Raw genomic sequence first — 18,295 nt, 5'->3', positions numbered from 1 at the left:
GCTTCAGGTGGCGCTGTGTTTGCAAGTTTATTTTGGTTTTTAAAGCACCGGATGTGGGGCCTTGCCTCCAGCAATTTCCAGACAACAACAATAAAAATGTCAAGATAACTAGGGTGATTAGTGTTCTTATGGCAGAGAGATGGAGTTTTGTCTAGTGGAGGTTTTAACTGATCATAAAATAGCACAGATAATTAATATGCCTGCTGCAAAGAATGTGTACCATGCAGATCACAAACAGCATATAATGTAAGTAGGTCTTTTTCTAAGAGACATACTTTTGTTACTTGCAGTTTATAAGTTAAAATCATAATATAGACCAATGAATTATTAACTGTATTCAACGAACTGCATACACACTGCAAAGTATAGATTAGAGAATAGAGTAATGTTGCATAAAGGGTTAATTTGGGTAGACATCGATTTTTATCCAACTATGGAGTTCCATTTTCATTTATGAGTTTGTGCTTCTCTGGACCAAGCACTCTTAAACTATACTGCCTACCACGATACCAGACATGTCACTCCTACACCATGTAGTCCATTGGTTTATGTAACATTTCTTATACGCTGATTTACACATGTTGAGTGGAGCTGTATAACTAATTAAAGGCATCTGAAAGAGACTGGTTATGGAGATTGGAGGAGCACTGTTAAAAGGTGGTGGTGAGGGAATCCATGGTGGAGGTGGTGGCAACCTCCACCATGGATGGGGGGTGGACAGCTTCAAACACTGTCACACTGGGCGACACCAACGCTAAAGCGACTCTGCTTTGGAAGTTTAGACCAGTTGAGGACCGCTCGGAGATACCGAGGTGGCGATTTAACCCAGTCACTCGAAGATATTTGCTTTTGGGAAACATTAGCAACACTGTTGCTAACTATTTCGCACATAACCAGCGCTCTGACTCCGCTGAGTTAGTTGAGTAGGAGGCGTTTAAGGTGGTGGTGCGGAGACACAATTGGTGGGGATACGGAAGGAACTCGATAATGAGCTCCACCGTCTGGGTGTTAGGCTGCATGAATCAGACAATGCTGTGAGGACTGATGAAAATGTACGGGCTTGACTCCAGGAGGTCAGGGAATTTTATTATGAAACACTCGAGCGATAAGGCGGTCATGATTATAAAGATTACGTAGCAAAGGTGCACGATAAGGAGGGCAGGCCTGGAAGACTCCTGGCATGGCTCGTCAGACCTGAATCCAGAGGGGCGCCATCACCCAGATCCGTTCGAGCTATGCCACACCACTGTATATGCCGAGTGCGTTCAACATGGCATTCCGGAAATAATATGAATCCCTTATGGGTGTCCGGAACCAGGAGCCCTGGAGAACTTGTCTGCTTTCCTTGACCATGTCCTCCTGCTGGAATTGCACCCTGAAGCCCGGGAAGATCTGGGAGGCCCGGAGTCAGTTCAGGATTTTAGAGCTGCCATTAAAGACAAGTCCTTTGGGAAGACTCCGTGGTCCGATGGTCTCCCAGCTGAATTCTATGTAGCTTTCGCTGGAACAGAGGCCCCTCGGCTTGAGGCTTAATACAGAGTCAATACGTAGGTGTTCACTGTCCGAGTCCAACCCACAATCTATAGTAATACCTCTCCCAAGTCCAGAGAACTGAACACTCCCATTACTGCGCTACGCCCCTTATCCATGTTAAATAACAACTTCAAAATCCTCAGTAAGATTTTGTAACTCAGGCTCCTGCCTCATATACAGTACTTCCCTTAACCTCCGAAGACTTTGCCACATCTTGTGCCACCCAGATGTGTTGGCTTAACCTCATGGTACTAGCATGTTGAAAACCCTGGAGAAGGCTTTTGACTCGGTTATGTAGGACTATCTTTTTTGAAGTAATGCTTCTGATGAAGCTGGGGGAAAAGTGGGTGAAATGGATTTGTCTATTGTACTTATTCCCCACTGTGCAGGTTAAAACTGCACACAGTATATCTGCACAGTATAACGTTTAGAGAGGCACTAGACAGGGATGCCCGCTGTCGCCATACTTGTTTGCTCGCGCCATTGAGCCGCTGGCTGAGCTTTTTCACCATGAGGGCGCAGGCTATGAAGTTAAAGTGGAGGGTAGGGAACATATTATTTCATTATACACAGATGACCTGCTACTGGCTGATGGCTCGACAGGTGCAACCTGGGTGATGAGCTTACTGGAGGAATTTTCATTGTATTCGGTATTCCGAGTCAACAGGGCCAATACACGTCTTTTACATATTATTGCTGGCCCCCTGAGACCTAGGCATATGCCGCTAGATTGGGGCATATGCCGCTAGGCCGGAGTTGGTCCGCAAAGATATTTAAGTTATTTGCGGATACAAGTGTTCCACTCATTGGAGGATTTGCAGGTGGGGACTTAGGTGGTGCTCACCGGTCCCTTCAGTCTTGTGTACCCTTTTGGCAGTTTCTGAAAGTACCCATCATGGCCCGAGTTAACACTGTCTAAAATGGTCATGTATCCACAACTGTTGTATTTCTTCACTAATCTCCCAGTTGAAATTCCCGGTTCTTGGTTTGAAAAAAATAGACCCTCGCTTTGGGAGTTGGTGTGGGATTATGACCAGCATAAAGTGTAATTGGAAATGCTTAGGCGTCCCCCGGACGAGTGTGGCCTGGGGGTCCCCGATTTTGAACTCTACTATTTGGCAGCTCAGTTACAGTGGGGATCCCAGTATAGAGACAGTTCCAACCAGGAGAAGCTGGGCCAGGTGGGACGATTCGCCCAGCAGGGAGCCCTACTGACGAAACTCTTGACCCAGAAGGTAGTGATTCCGCAGCCAGGAGTGCTGTTGGCAGTGGCGCTAAAGTGTCGGAAAAGATGCTCGCAGAGAACAGTGGGGACCCCACTGTATGCCCCAGCATTACTATTGGTAGACTTCCCCCATGGAGACCTAATTAGCATTAATACAGCCCTGCAGATGGCGGCATGGACAGATGCAGGATTGATTACAGTGGCTGACTGCTTCTAATTGGGATCTTTGATCCTTCTAGTAGACTTAATAATGTAATATGACCTACCCCTGGGTCAGTTCTAGACTAATGACGCACTGATGCGATCATTCGGAGATTTGTGGTTCAGTGGAAGAAAGGAACCTGAAACGCATATGGTACTTCAGCTCCTACTGACTATGGGTACTGGGCGGAACTTAGCGAAATGGTCCTACAGAGCATTGTCGGAAATGGTAATAAGGCCACTGACAGCACTGCAAACCAGATGGGGAGCTGGGACGTGATCTATATGACCAAGAATGGGGTAGGGCTCTGGTGGAGCCTAAATGGCAATCAAGGAATATGAGGCTGAAATTTACACAATTCAGTTATTTACATTCGACCTTACTTACACCCCACAGGCTTCAGATCATCTATGGTGGAGAGTTACGGCCATATCCTGAGTGTGCAGTTCTGGATGTGGAGTTTGAACATATGACTTGGAGTTGTCCCCGACTGAGGCCATTTTGTGAGGGAGTGATGCGCAGGCTGCACAGCGCACTAGACTGCACACTTCCCTGTACATTAGACACATGTCTGTTAGGGCTATTTTCTAGACCTAAAGTGAAGAAAGTAGGCACCAAGTTTATAGACTAAGCACTGGTTCTAGCCAAAAGGCGTTATGCCCTAGTATGGAAATCCGATATGGGCCCTAAATTAGGAACGTGGGTAAGAGATGTCAAGATCTGGGCCAGAGCAGAAGAAAGCGCCCTCATTTGAGAAGAGGCCAGGGGCAAACGCAGGTGCCCCATTGCAGGGTTGTGGTCAGAAGTGCTTGGGAACTGGGAGAACCCGATGAATCAGAGAGTCCTGCAGATGACGGAGAGGAGCCTACGGAAGATAGATACAACAGACACAGACTAGTGGAGATTTAGAGTTAGGTACTCTGAGATCTGAAACTGTCCCTGGGGGTTGGATTCCACCCATTCTTTTATTTTACAACCCACTATCACAGCCATGAATGGCACAACATAAGACCCAAGGGATGTCCCTTTATTTCTTGGGGTGACCAGGGGTTGCAGAGAAGACTACCTCTATACTGGCCCCCAATACTTGGTAGAGACTGTGCCCCCGAGGACAATTTGTTTATGTTACAGTTGTTTTTGGTTTATCTATTACGGCCACAACACATTTTCCACTGAATGTTCTTGCCAAGTACTGCAAATTAATGGATGGCTCTGCTCAGACTGCTGCCGCTCCAGGGGTAGGCCCAGAATGAAAAGGCAGCAGATGGAATTGACAGAAGAAGTGTGGCGACAGGGCAAAAGGACCATCCAAGTTGTCATGTACAGGGCTCTGAGAGGCTCCACAGCCCCCTTCAACAGAGAGGGACTGAGGGACAATCTGCAGGGGGTGATTGGGGCATAGGAAATGTCACATCGCTCCCTTGATATATAGTTGAGACCCCAACAACTTGTAGCAAAGTCAGGCCCTATTGAAACTGCTTTTGTAAAGTGCTTAGAAAATGTCATTATGATGTATAATATAAAATGCCAATAAAGATATCTTTAAAAAAAATGCTTTAAAGACTCTAAGGCCTTCACTGGCAGTTAAGGGCTAAATTCCAGCCCCTGTGCAATTAGAATTCCAAGTAGTGTGAAAATTATCACACCCTTGCAGATTTCTCCTTATAAATTCCAGCAGGCCAAACCTGTCGTTATTTATCATTGTACTCCTGATGATCAGGAGCTAACGGAGTAAGATAACTTGCACCTAATGGAAATGTACGAGTACATTGCTTCTAACCTGGTATTATGTACCGTTATGCAAGTATTGCATATCCAACAGCATGTAATTATGTAATCACACTCTTCTTCTTTAATAAAGAGTTAAAAAAATTATCATTGTAAAAATAACCCAGAAAAAAAGGCAAAACATGTGGAATTCCATGTGTTATGCCCCATTTTCCTTTTAAAAACTCGGAATAGGAGGTCGGAGGTATTTACCACATGTGGTAAATACCTCTCCCTGGGGTAATGGTATCATATGTGGTAAATACCTCTCCCTGGGGTAATGGTATCATATGTGGTAAATACCTCTCCCTGGGGTAATGGTATCATATGTGGTAAATACCTCTCCCTGGGGTAATGGTATCATATGTGGTAAATACCTCTCCCTGGGGTAATGGTATCATATGTGGTAAATACCTCTCCCTGGGGTAATGGTATCATATGTGGTAAATACCTCTCTCTGGGGTAATGGTATCATATGTGGTAAATACCTCTCTCTGGGGTAATGGTATCATATGTGGTAAATACCTCTCCCTGGGGTAATGGTATCATATGTGGTAAATACCTCTCTCTGGGGTAATGGTATCATATGTGGTAAATACCTCTCTCTGGGGTAATGGTATCATATGTGGTAAATACCTTATTCTGACAAACTTATAATGAGAGCCTAAAAAAGGCCCAGTCATATTCAAGATTCCCAAGGATTAGGTTGCAGTCTTGGGAAGGGGGAGGGGGGGTGAGCACCCTCTTGCCAGCAAATAGTGTGACCATATAACCCGGATTTGCCAAGAAGTCTCGTTTTTTTCACTTATTTGTCCTAGCAAATTTTATTAGCTTTAGCAAAAATCTTGGTTTTTAGAGAGGGCGTTCAATGACCTCAGAGGACGGATTCAGTTAACAGGCATGATGATGTGTCTAAAAGTTGCATTTAATGCCCCAGAGTGCCTCTGTCCGTGTTTGCATATTGGTGAGCACTGTGTCCCCCTTGGTCTATAGGAGTAGTCAAACTTTCATGTTTGTGAATTGTCCTGGTCTTTGGTTTTCAAAATGCGGCCACCGTAAGACGCGTGGAGAAGTCACGAGCACCATGACAGCCTCTCATGCGGGCCCAAGAAGTGATCAGTGCGAATAGAAAGTGAAAGCGAGGGGGGGGGTCCCGCTTTGAACGGACCTGACTCATATCGCTTCCAAACCACAGCGCATGTGCTCCGTTTATAAATGAGTCATCCGTTTATAAATGACTCACGCCGTGAGAGCTCTCCTCTTCAGCTAAGCAGAACAAATGGTGTGCAGACACACATGTGTCTATCTGTTCGCCACCGGGCCTCCGGCCAGCACCCCTGGAACTAGGCATCGCGCGAACCGCGGTTCATGTACATGTAGCAGGTGTTAAATTATGCGGCACGCTCTTTGAAAGCTAGCATTCGGTTTACTCTGCACTTGCACGGTTTATGCTGCAGATCAAACGGCGCTGCTTTGCGTACTCACATATAGGATGGAATTTTGAGAGTCGTTTAACGAGAGTTGGTGAAATTACACAGGATGATCCCTTTTGAGGATGGAGACCCAAGAAAGAATGTATAGCTACTTCATGCTCTCAATAGCACCTCCTTAAATATTGTCCTCCCTTTCAGTTTCCAATCTATCCCAATGAATTGGAAATTTGTTACTTGCCTTTCTTTAGCTTCCTTTATTTCCGCACCTTTACCTTCTTTCCTGTCATGTCCTTGTTTTGAAAATCGACCACTGTATGACGAACAACGGCCTATGTGGTACTCACTTAGTTCACGGCCCCCCTCTCTTCATTTGACTCCTGCATCCAAAGTGACTCCCTAAGGAGCCCGGATTACAGCCCAGTGTTTCATGGCCCAGATTTAAGCGCTTTGTAGAAACAGGCCTTTAGAGCGCTGATTTTTAGGTCTGGTTTGTAATGCGCTGGTCAACAGTGCCTGTTGCTACTAATTCTTTAAAACAGACATTTTGGGCCGGATGTACGGAAATGCTATTTTGCATTTCCTAAATAGCGACTCCATAGGAATCACTATTTGGGAAATGCAAAATGAATCGCTATTAGGAAATCCCATGCTATTGTACCAATGGGCCAGTTTTGCATTTCCAAAACAGCGATTTCCTATTAGCAAATCAAATCGCTTTTTTGGAAATGCTAAACCAAGGATGACTATGGGCTTAATGCACCCCAGAAATAGTGGTGCACATGAAGAGCACATATATGCTATAGAGGCATGTGTGCACTCTATTGCACTTTAAAAAAAAAAGCCTATTGGGGTGTTTTTTTTTTTAGATTGCACATGGTTACCATCAACTTTGAGTCAATGGTAACTGAATATCCCAAATGCTCATTTTGCATGTAGGATAAGCTTTGTACATGTGCTAAGAAATCACAAATAGGAAATCCCTATTTACGATTTCCTATTTAGGGAATCGCAAAATGCGATTTCAACCAGGTAGAAATCGCATTTTGCGATTCCCTGAAGGCCTTTTTGGGCCAGATGCATCAAACGGTTTGCCCATTCTGTGTCTATGGGAAAATGCATATGGTCCTTTGTACATAGGAAAACGCTGTTTTGCATTTCTTAACGGGCCAGAATTGCGATTCAGCCCGTTGAGAAATGCAAAAGGGCTTTTTATACCTGGCCCTTTGTGGGCTTCGGCTCCAACAGAGAAGTACTCCTCTTTCACCTCATGCTGTATGATGCAGACCCCATTTCCTATGGAGGGGGATTGGATTGCCGTGCATGAAGGACTATTGTACATCTCAACAGCACACAGAAAGCAATTCTTTGTTTTTACATTCCATCAGTTTTTTTAAAGGACTCAAAATGCAAGCCAGATCTATTTGCTTTGTCAGTACTTGTTAACCTTCTAGCCTGAATGTGTTATTTTTACATTTTAAAGTGTAAAACAGTAACTACCTTCAATTTCAATTTAAATGTCAGCAGACTTGACATTCATATTTGCTGAGGGTTACCTTTTCCAAATGTTTCATATATTTTTTAACTCAGGCTTTCACAAAAGCCTCTTGCCTGCAATGATGCATGGTGACAATGGCCATGAACGAAGGAAAACACTTGACATGGAAGCAGAATGCCCTCTGGGCACCACAAACCAACATGACTGTGGGCTTTCATAAACACTGCTCATAGAGCTTTGTTTCAAAGGAAAAGGGCTGCTAGACGCAAATTTGCACGACAGATATTACATTCAAGGAACTCACAGTGTAGACACAATCATTTTAAAAAATCGTCTTTCAAATACTGAACATATTTTTCTTAAGAGAGGAATGGTTTTCCAGGATTGCAAATGGCCTTTACACCCATTGCATGAACACAGGACTGATTCTTAAAGTTGTTTACTATTAGAAGGGGTTAAGGGTTTCCTGATGTGATGACAATTTCCCTATGTGTTAGAAAAGGAAAATAAACAAATGTTTAAATCCGAACTTTAGCATCAATATTAAACATGTAAACTGGATGCAGGTAACAATTCTTAGTGCTCCAATTCTTAAATTTTAGAGCAGTTTTTGAATACTAGTAGACATCAGAATTCCAGACCTGTAACAATTTAAATCTGAAAGTAGGAGTAACCCAGCAAGGGTAAATGCCTGACTTTTTTCCTGAAACAGGCTCCAACAGGCACATGCACCAAGGTAGGATTTTGCGAGTCCTTAATTGTGATAATTAAGGAATCGCAATTAAGGACTCGTAAAAGCCTATGCATGTAGGAATCGCTGTAAAAATAGTGATTCCTACATATTCCTTATTTGCGACTTGCAAATTGTGAGTCGCAAATAAGGAATGGCTTCCTTTTCATTCCTATAGGCCCATACGAATAAATGGGAAATTGCATGCGCAATTTGCAAGTACCAATAGGTCCTCGCAAATTGCGTGTGCAATTTCAGGGTGCAAGGGTGTCAAAAAGACACCCTGTTGCACCCCTGAAATTGATCTGTGCGCATATGTTGCGCACACACATGCTCTAAGGGCAGGTGTGTGCGCAACATGAAACTTTGAAAAATGCACAAAAGTGCATTATTCAAAGTTTTTGCAAATTACCCTGAAGTTCAAGTTCATGGTAATTTGCGCCTCCTATTAGCGAAATTGCAATTTTTTTACTTTAATGCATTGCATTTAAGGAATCTCATTTTGCGATTCCTTAAACGCAATCGCAATTTAAGTAATCACAACTTAGAGATTACTTAAAAATACCGGTCGCAAAGGGTCAGATTCTGAGAATCTGCCCGTTTGCGACCATTTTTCTTTTGATGCATGTGCCTGCTAGTGCTCACAAAGCACTTTTTCTAATGCGAGGAGTTGGCTTAGGGGGTTTATGTGATGGGAATACAAAATTTGAGAATTCTGAGTATATAATGTAAATAGGTCTTTTTCTAAGAGGCATCCTTTTGTTACTTGCAGTTTATAAGTTTAAATTATAATATAGACCAATGAATTATTAACTGTACTCAACGAACTGCATACACACTGCAAAGTATAGATTAGAGAATAGAGTAATGTTGCATAAGAGTTAATTTGGGTAGACATCGATTTTTATCCAACTATGGTGTTCCATTTTCATTTCTGAGTTTGTGCATCTCTGGACCAAGCACTCTTAAACTATACTGCCTACCACGATGGAAGACATGTCACTCCTACACCATGTAGTCCTCTGGCTTATGTAACATTTCTTATACGCTGATTTACACATGTATGATTGATTGTCGGTGTGTAATGTGTGTGTGATGCAAAGTGCTCAGACACCCTACACTGGTATGAGTGGAGCTGTATAACAAATTAAATGCATCTAAAAGAGACTAGTTATGGAGATTGGAGGAGCACTGTTAAAAGGTGGTGGTGAGGGAATCCATGGTGGAGGTGGTGGCAACCTCCACCATGGATGGGGGGGACAGCTTCAAACACTGTCACACTGGGCGACACCAACGCTAAAGCGACTCTGCTTTGGAAGTTTAGACCAGTTGAGGACCGCCTGGAGATACCGATGTGGCGATTTAACCCAGTCACTCGAAGACACATGCTTTTGGGAAAAATTAGTAACACTGTTGCTAACTATTTCGCACATAACCAGGGCTCTGACTCCACTGAGTTAGTTGAGTGGGAGGCGGTTAAGGTGGTGGTGCGGGGACACAATTGGTGGGGATACGGAAGGAACTCGATAATGAGCTCCACCGCTAGACCGGGGCATATGCCGCTAGGCCGGAGTTGGTCCGCAAAGATATTTAAGTTATTTGCGGATACAAGTGGTCCACTCATTGGAGGATTTGCAGGTGGGGACTTAGGTGGTGCTCACCGGTCCCTTCAGTCTTGTGTACCCTTTTGGCTGTTTCTGAAAGTACCCATCATGGCCGAGTTAACACTGTCTAAAATGGTCATGTAGCCACGACTGTTGTATTTCTTCACTAATCTCCCAGTTGAAATTCACGGTTCTTGGTTTGAAAAAAATAGACCCTCGCTTTGGGAGTTGGTGTGGGATTATGACCAGCACAAAGTGTAATTGGAAATGCTTAGGCATCCCCCGGACGAGTGGGGCCTGGGGGTCCCCGGTTTTGAACTCTACTATTTGGCAGCTCAGTTACAGTGGGGGACCCAGTGTAGAAACGGTTCCAAACAGAAGAAGCTGGGCCAGGTGGGACGATCTGCCCAGCAGGGAGCCCTACTGACGAAAACTCTTGACCCAGAAGGTCGAGATTCCGCAGCCAGGAGTGCTGTTGGCAGTGGCGCTAAAGTGTCGGGAAAGATGCTTTCAGAGAACAGTGGGGACCCCCTGCATGCCACAGCATTACTATTGGCAGACTTCCCCCATGGAGACCCACTTAGCATTAATACAGCCCTGCAGATGGCGGCATGGACAGATGCAGGATTGATTACAGTGGCTGACTGCTTCCAATTGCGAGCTTTGATCCCTCTAGTAGACTTAATAATGTAATATGACCTACCCCTGGGTCAGTTCTAGACTAATGACGCACTGATGCGATCATTCGGAGATTTGTGGTTCAGTGGAAGAAAGGAACCTGAAACGCATATGGTACTTCAGCTCCTACTGACTATGGGTACTGGGCGGCACTTAGCGAAATGGTCCTACAGAGCATTGTCGGAAATGGTAAGAAGGCCACTGACAGCACTGCAAACCAGATGGGGAGCTTTGTTGGGACATGATCTATATGACCAAGAATGGGGTAGGGCTCTGGTGTAGCCTAAATGGCAATCAAGGAATATGAGGCTGAAATTTACCCAATTCAGTTATTTACTTTCGACCTTACTTACACCCCACAGGCTTCAGATCATCTATGGTGGAGAGTTACGGCCATGTCCTGAGTGTGCAGTTCTGGGTGTGGTGTTTGAACAAATGACTTGGAGTTGTCCCCGACTGAGGCCATTTTGTGAGGGAGTGATGCCATGCTACACAGGGCACTAGACTGCACACTTCCCTGTACATTAGACACATGTCTGTTAGGGCTATTTTCTAGACCTAAAGTGAAGAAAGTAGGCACCAAGTTTATAGACTAAGCACTGGTTCTAGCCAAAAGGCGTTATGCCCTCGTATGGAAATCCGATATGGGCCCTAAATTAGCAACGTGGGTAAGAGATGTCAAGATCTGGGCCTCATTTGGGAAGAGGCCAGGGGCAAACGCAGGTGCCCCATTGCAGGGTTGTGGTCAGAAGTGCTTGGGAACTGGGAGAACCCAATGAATCCGAGAGTCCTGCAGATGACGGAGAGGAGCCTATGGAAGAAGGCAGAGAGAACTGCCTACAGCGTATGATAGATACAACAGACACAGACTAGTGGAGATTTAGAGTTAGGTACTGTGAGATCTGAAACTGTCCCTGGGGGTTGGATTCCACCCATTATTTTATTTTGGAACCCACTATCACAGACATGGATGGCACAACATAAGACCCAAGGGATGTCCCTTTATTTCTTGGGGTGACCAGGGGTTGCAGAGAAGACTACCTCTATACTGGCCCCCAATACTTGGTAAAGACTTTGCCCCCGAGGACAATGTGTTTATGTTACAATTGTTTTTGGTTTATCTATTAAGGCCACAACACATTTTCAACTGAATGCTCTTGCCAAGCACTGCAAATTAATGTATGGCCCTGCTCAGACTGCTGCCGCTCCAGGGGTAGGACCAGAATGAAAAGGCAGCAGATGGAATTGACAGAAGAAGTGCGGCGACAGGGCAAAAGGACCATCCAAGTTGTCATGTACAGGGCTCTGAGAGACTGCACAGCCCCTCCAACAGAGAGGGACTGTGTGGACAATCTGCGAGGGGTGATTGGGGCATAGGAAATGTCACATCGCTCCCTTGATAGATAGTTGAGACCCCAACAACTTGTAGCAAAGTCAGGCCCTTATTGAACTGCTTTTGTAAAGTGCTTAGAAAGTGTCATTATGATGTATAATATACAATGCCAATAAAGATATCTTTGAAAAAAATGTTAAAATCCTCTAAGGCCTTCACTGGCAGTTAAGGGCTAAATTCCAGTCCCTGTGCAATTAGAATTACAAGTAGTGTGAAAATGATCACACCCTTGCAGATTTCTCCTGATAAATTCCAGCAGGCCAAACCTGTCGTTATTTATCATTGAACTCCTTATGATCAGGAGCGAACGGAGTAAGATAACTTGCACCTAATGGAAATGTACTAGTACATTGCTTTCCAACCTGGTATTATGTACCGTTCTGTAAGAATTGCATATCCAACAGCCTGTAATTATGTAATCACACTGTTCTTCTTTAATAAAGAGATTTAAAAAATGATCATTGTAAAAATAACCCAGAAAAAAGGGCAAACCGATCCGGAAAATTCCATGTGTTATGTCCCATTTTCCTTTAAAAAACTCGGAATAGGAGGTCGGAGGTATTTACCACATGTAGTAAATACCTCTCTCCGGGGTAATGGTATCATATGTGGTAAATACTTTATTCTGACAAACTTATAATGAGAGCCTAAAAAAGGCCCAGTCATATTCAAGATTCCCAAGGATTAGGTTGCAGTCTTGGGAGGGGGAAGAGGCATCCTCCTGCCAGCAAACGATAAAGCCCTTTAAGGGCCCACGTGCCCGGCACTAGTTTGTGTGACCATATATCCCGGATTTGCCAAGAAGTCTCGTTTTTTTCACTTATTTGTCCTGGCAAATTTTATTAGCTTTAGCAAAAATCTTGGTTTTTAGAGAGGGCGTTCAATGACCTCAGAGGACGGATTCAGTTAACAGGCATGATGATGTGTCTAAAAGTTGCATTTAATGCCCCAGAGTGCCTCTGTCCGTGTTTGCATATTGGTGAGCACTGTGTCCCCCTTGGTCTATAGGAGTAGTCAAACTTTCATGTTTGTGAATTGTCCTGGTCTTTGGTTTTCAAAATGCGGCCACCGTAAGACGCGTGGAGAAGTCACGAGCACCATGACAGCCTCTCATGCGGGCCCAAGAAGTGATCAGTGCGAATAGAAAGTGAAAGCGAGGGGGGTCCCGCTTTGAACGGACCTGACTCATATCGTTTCCAAACCACAGCGCATGTGCTCCGTTTATAAATGAGTCATCCGTTTATAAATGACTCACGCCGTGAGAGCTCTCCTCTTCAGCTAAGCAGAACAAATGGTGTGCAGACACACATGCGTCTATCTGTTCGCCACCGGGCCTCCGGCCAGCACCCCTGGAACTAGGCAGCGCGCGAACGGTTTACGTAGCAGGTGTTAAATTATGCGGCACGCTCTTTGAAAGCTAGCATTCGGTTTACTCCAGGGGCGGATTGGCAAGGCGGGCATTCGGGAATGGGCCGAAGGGCCGGTGCCTCAGTGCCCTCTGCGGGCCGTTTTTTTCTCCCCTGTCCCAGTCCACAGAGAGTGGACTAGGAAAGGGGAGAAAAAAAAACGGCCCACAGAGTGCACGGAGACAGAGACCGAGAAAATGAAAGCAGCCTGCCAGACAGCGATAGTCAGCTGTGGGCTCTCCTTCACCCCTGCCCTGCCAAGCAATCAAGCTGAGGCTGGGCTGGGGAGGGGTGATTGTTTGCCATAATCGGCCTCCCTGGGGGCCAGGTGTTTCTCAGGCCTTTGAGCCATTTGCACCTCAGCCCCCTGGCGCCCATGCAGCCCAGAAACGGTGTTAGTCTTAACACCTCGCCCACAGCCCTTCACATTCAGGGCATAGTGGGCGAGGAAGAATCGGTCTTGCTGTGGGGGCCTGGTGATGTTTGGAATTTTTTTGTTTTATTTATTTATTTATGCGATTTTATATAGCGCTGACTTTACCCGAAGGTGTCAGAGCGCTTCACACTAGGAACAGCAATAATACATGAGGAGAAAATTATAAGTGGACAAATTACAAAAGCAAACGTTAAGTTACATGAATCAAAAGTGACAATAGTGAGCAACCAAAATACAAGAGGAGCAAACGATACATTACAGGAGGAAAAAGTTATATGTGTGCAGGTTACAAAATCGTACAAAATATAAGTAGAGGTATAATACTGCAATTAATGGCAGAAACTCCAGCACAAGAACAAACGTTACGTAGGCAATGGTGGCACTTGTGCAAGTATCTAAAGCAAACAAAAGTGAGAGGTAGCAAACAGTGTGCTACAAGAGAAAAGTGACGTGTGCAAGTTACAAAAGGGTACCATACACAGGTACAAGGGTAATAATACAGTAAATGGTAAATACTCAAACTGCCAGAACACACTGGGAAGGCACTTCCCATGCACCAGCTTCACCTCAGCCTCCCCCCTGGCTACCTGGCTACCTTGGATGACCCAGAAATCTGTGTTCTGTGCTCCCCTGCCAGGACATTTTCACAAAGCCTGGAGGGTTGATTAATTTACTAATTGCAGGGGCCTTACCTCTGTTCATGTGCTCCTGAGCTGAAGGTCTGGGGAGGGCTGAGTAGGTTAGTAATAGCAGGGGCTTTGCTGCTTTTCAGGTGCTCCTGTGCTGGAGGGCTGGAATATTTTTGTGACAAAAAGGGGCCTTGCTACTTTTTTAGTTGCTCACATGTAGGCCATTGTCACCTTGGCCCTGTGTTGTGTGCAAGAACAGTATCCTCCCACTTTCATTCCTTGTCTGTGCAAATGGTGTTTCATGAAAGGGCACACCCCTTGAATGTGGGCCACGCCCCTTAAATATGGGCCACGCCTCTTAAATGTGGGCCACTTTTTTCGTCAGTGCCCGGGCCGAATTGTGATCCCAATCCGACCCTGGTTTACTCTGCACTTGCACGGTTTATGCTGCAGATCAAACGGCGCTGCTTTGCGTACTCACATATAGGATGGAATTTTGAGAGTCGTTTAACGAGAGTTGGTGAAATTACACAGGATGATCCCTTTTGAGGATGGAGACCCAAGAAAGAATGTATAGCTACTTCATGCTCTCAATAGCACCTCCTTAAATATTGTCCTCCCTTTCAGTTTCCAATCTATCCCAATGAATTGGAAATTCGTTACTTGCCTTTCTTTAGCTTCCTTTATTTCCACACCTTTACCTTCTTTCCTGTCATGTCCTTGTTTTGAAAATCGACCACTGTATGACGAACAACGGCCTATGTGGTACTCACTTAGTTCACGGCCCCCTCTCTTCATTTGACTCCTGCATCCAAAGTGACTCCCTAAGGAGCCCGGATTACAGCCCAGTGTTTCATGGCCCAGATTTAAGCGCTTTGTAGAAACAGGCCTTTAGAGCGCTGATTTTTAGGTCTGGTTTGTAATGCGCTGGTCAACAGTGCCTATTGCTACCAATTCTTTAAAACAGACATTTTGGGCCGGATGTACGGAAATGCTATTTTGCATTTCCTAAATAGCGACTCCATAGGAATCACTATTTGGGAAATGCAAAATGAATCGCTATTAGGAAATCCCATGCTATTGTACCAATGGGCCAGTTTTGCATTTCCAAAACAGCGATTTCCTATTAGGAAATCAAATCGCTTTTTTGGAAATGCTAAACCAAGGATGACTATGGGCTTAATGCACCCCAGAAATAGTGGTGCACATGAAGAGCACATATATGCTATAGAGGCATGTGTGCACTCTATTGCACTTTAAAAAAAAAAGCCTATTGGGGTGGGTTTTTTTTTAGATTGCACATGGTTACCATCAACTTTGAGTCAATGGTAACTGAATATCCCAAATGCTCATTTTGCATGTAGGATAAGCTTTGTACATGTGCTAAGAAATCACAAATAGGAAATCCCTATTTACGATTTCCTATTTAGGGAATCGCAAAATGCGATTTCAACCAGGTAGAAATCGCATTTTGCGATTCCCTGAAGGCCTTTTTGGGCCAGATGCATCAAACGGTTTGCCCATTCTGTGTCTATGGGAAAATGCATATGGTCCTTTGTACATAGGAAAACGCTGTTTTGCATTTCTTAACGGGCCAGAATTGCGATTCAGCCCGTTGAGAAATGCAAAAGGGCTTTTTATACCTGGCCCTTTGTGGGCTTCGGCTCCAACAGAGAAGTACTCCTCTTTCACCTCATGCTGTATGATGCAGACCCCATTTCCTATGGAGGGGGATTGGATTGCCGTGCATGAAGGACTATTGTACATCTCAACAGCACACAGAAAGCAATTCTTTGTTTTTACATTCCATCAGTTTTTTTAAAGGACTCAAAATGCAAGCCAGATCTATTTGCTTTGTCAGTGCTTGTTAACCCCCTAGCCTGAATGTGTTATTTTTACATTTTAAAGTGTAAAACAGTAACTCCCTTCAATTTCAATTTGAATGTCTGCAGATTTGACATTCATATTTGCTGAGGGTTACCTTTTCCAAATGTTTCATATATTTTTTAACTCAGGCTTTCACAAAAGCCTCTTGCCTGCAATGATGCATGGCGACCAATGGCCATTAACGAAGGAAAAAACTTCACATGGAAGCAGAATGCCCTCTGGGCACCACAAACCAACATGACTGTGGGCTTTCATAAACACTGCTCATAGAGCTTTGTTTCAAAGGAAAAGGGCTGCTAGACGCAAATTTGCACGACAGATATTACATTCAAGGAACTCACAGTGTAGACACAATCATTTTAAAAAATCGTCTTTCAAATACTGAACATATTTTTCTTAAGAGAGGAATGGTTTTCCAGGATTGCAAATGGCCTTTACACCCATTGCATCAACACAGGACTGATTCTTAAAGTTGTTTACTATTAGAAGGGGTTAAGGGTTTCCTGATGTGATGACAATTTCCCTATGTGTTAGAAAAGGAAAATAAACAAATGTTTAAATCCGAACTTTAGCATCAATATTAAACATGTAAACTGGATGCAGGTAACAATTCTTAGTGCTCCAATTCTTAAATTTTAGAGCAGTTTTTGAATACTAGTAGACATCAGAATTCCAGACCTGTAACAATTTAAATCTGAAAGTAGGAGTAACCCAGCAAGGGTAAATGCCTGACTTTTTTCCTGAAACAGGCTCCAACAGGCACATGCACCAAGGTAGGATTTTGCGAGTCCTTAATTGTGATAATTAAGGAATCGCAATTAAGGACTAGCAAAAGCCTATGCATGTAGGAATCGCTGTAAAAATAGCGATTCCTACACATTCCTTATTTGCGACTTGCAAATTGCGAGTCGCAAATAAGGAATGGCTTCCTTTTCATTCCTATGGGCCTACCCATACGAATAAATGGGAAATTGCATGCACAATTTGCGAGTACCAACAGGTCCTCGCAAATTGCGTGTGCAATTTCAGGGTGCAATGGTGTCAAAAGGACACCCTGTTGCACCCCCTGAAATAGATCTGTGCGCATATGTTGCACACACACATGCTCTGAGAGCATGTGTGTGCACAACATTAAACTTTGAAAAATGCACAAAAGTGCAGTATTCAAAGTTTTTGCAAATTACCCTGAAGTTCAACTTCATGGTAATTTGCGCCCCCTATTAGCGAAATTGCTAATTTTTTTACTTTAATGCATTGCATTTAAGGAATCTCAATTTGCGATTCCTTAAATGCAATCGCAATTTAAGTAATCACAACTTAGAGATTACTTAAAAATACCGGTCGCAAAGGGTCAGATTCTGAGAATCTGCCCGTTTGCGACCGTTTTTTTTCTTTTGATGCGTGTGCCTGCTAGTGCTCACAAAGCACTTTTTCTAATGCGAGGAGTTGGCTTAGGGGGTTTATGTGATGGGAATATAGAATTTAAGAATTCTGTCTCTCGAATTTATCCAACACAAAAGTTTATTGTTTCAAACTGTGCACACACAAAAAAGAAAAAATGCTTCACATTTTGGAATTTTTAAGGAAACAGACAGACCTTAACTTTAGAGCACTCGTAAAATCGCATTATGCCATAAAGTAATCAATAATGTTACAAATAGATTTCCTAAAATAAATGCACTTAGATTAAAATGCTCCCATTTCAGCCTATAACACATTTAAAGAAACACCACAGAGGGCACAACTCCAGATTACAAAGTGTTACAAACAGTCAGAGTTTTTCTTGAGAACTTTTTGTTCACTAATCTTTTCCTCAGACTCTATTACGACTACATTAATACACACCAGGATTTTGCACATGACTAACCCACAAAACC

At 43.9% G+C, this 18,295-nt stretch overlaps 1 protein-coding gene across 3 annotated transcripts in view; it reads right to left on the bottom strand.

The window, feature by feature from the left end:
• Positions 1–18,295, bottom strand: part of PHF19 (PHD finger protein 19) — a 284,351-nt gene that overhangs the window by 118,714 nt on the left and 147,342 nt on the right. The gene's annotated exons all lie outside the window — the stretch shown is intronic.

This window comes from Lissotriton vulgaris, chromosome 5, assembly GCF_964263255.1.
Source record: "Lissotriton vulgaris chromosome 5, aLisVul1.2, whole genome shotgun sequence".
Classification (NCBI taxonomy): Eukaryota; Metazoa; Chordata; class Amphibia; order Caudata; family Salamandridae; genus Lissotriton; species Lissotriton vulgaris.
Note: the sequence above shows the minus strand (reverse complement) of the source record. Positions and strands in the feature narration are given on the sequence as shown.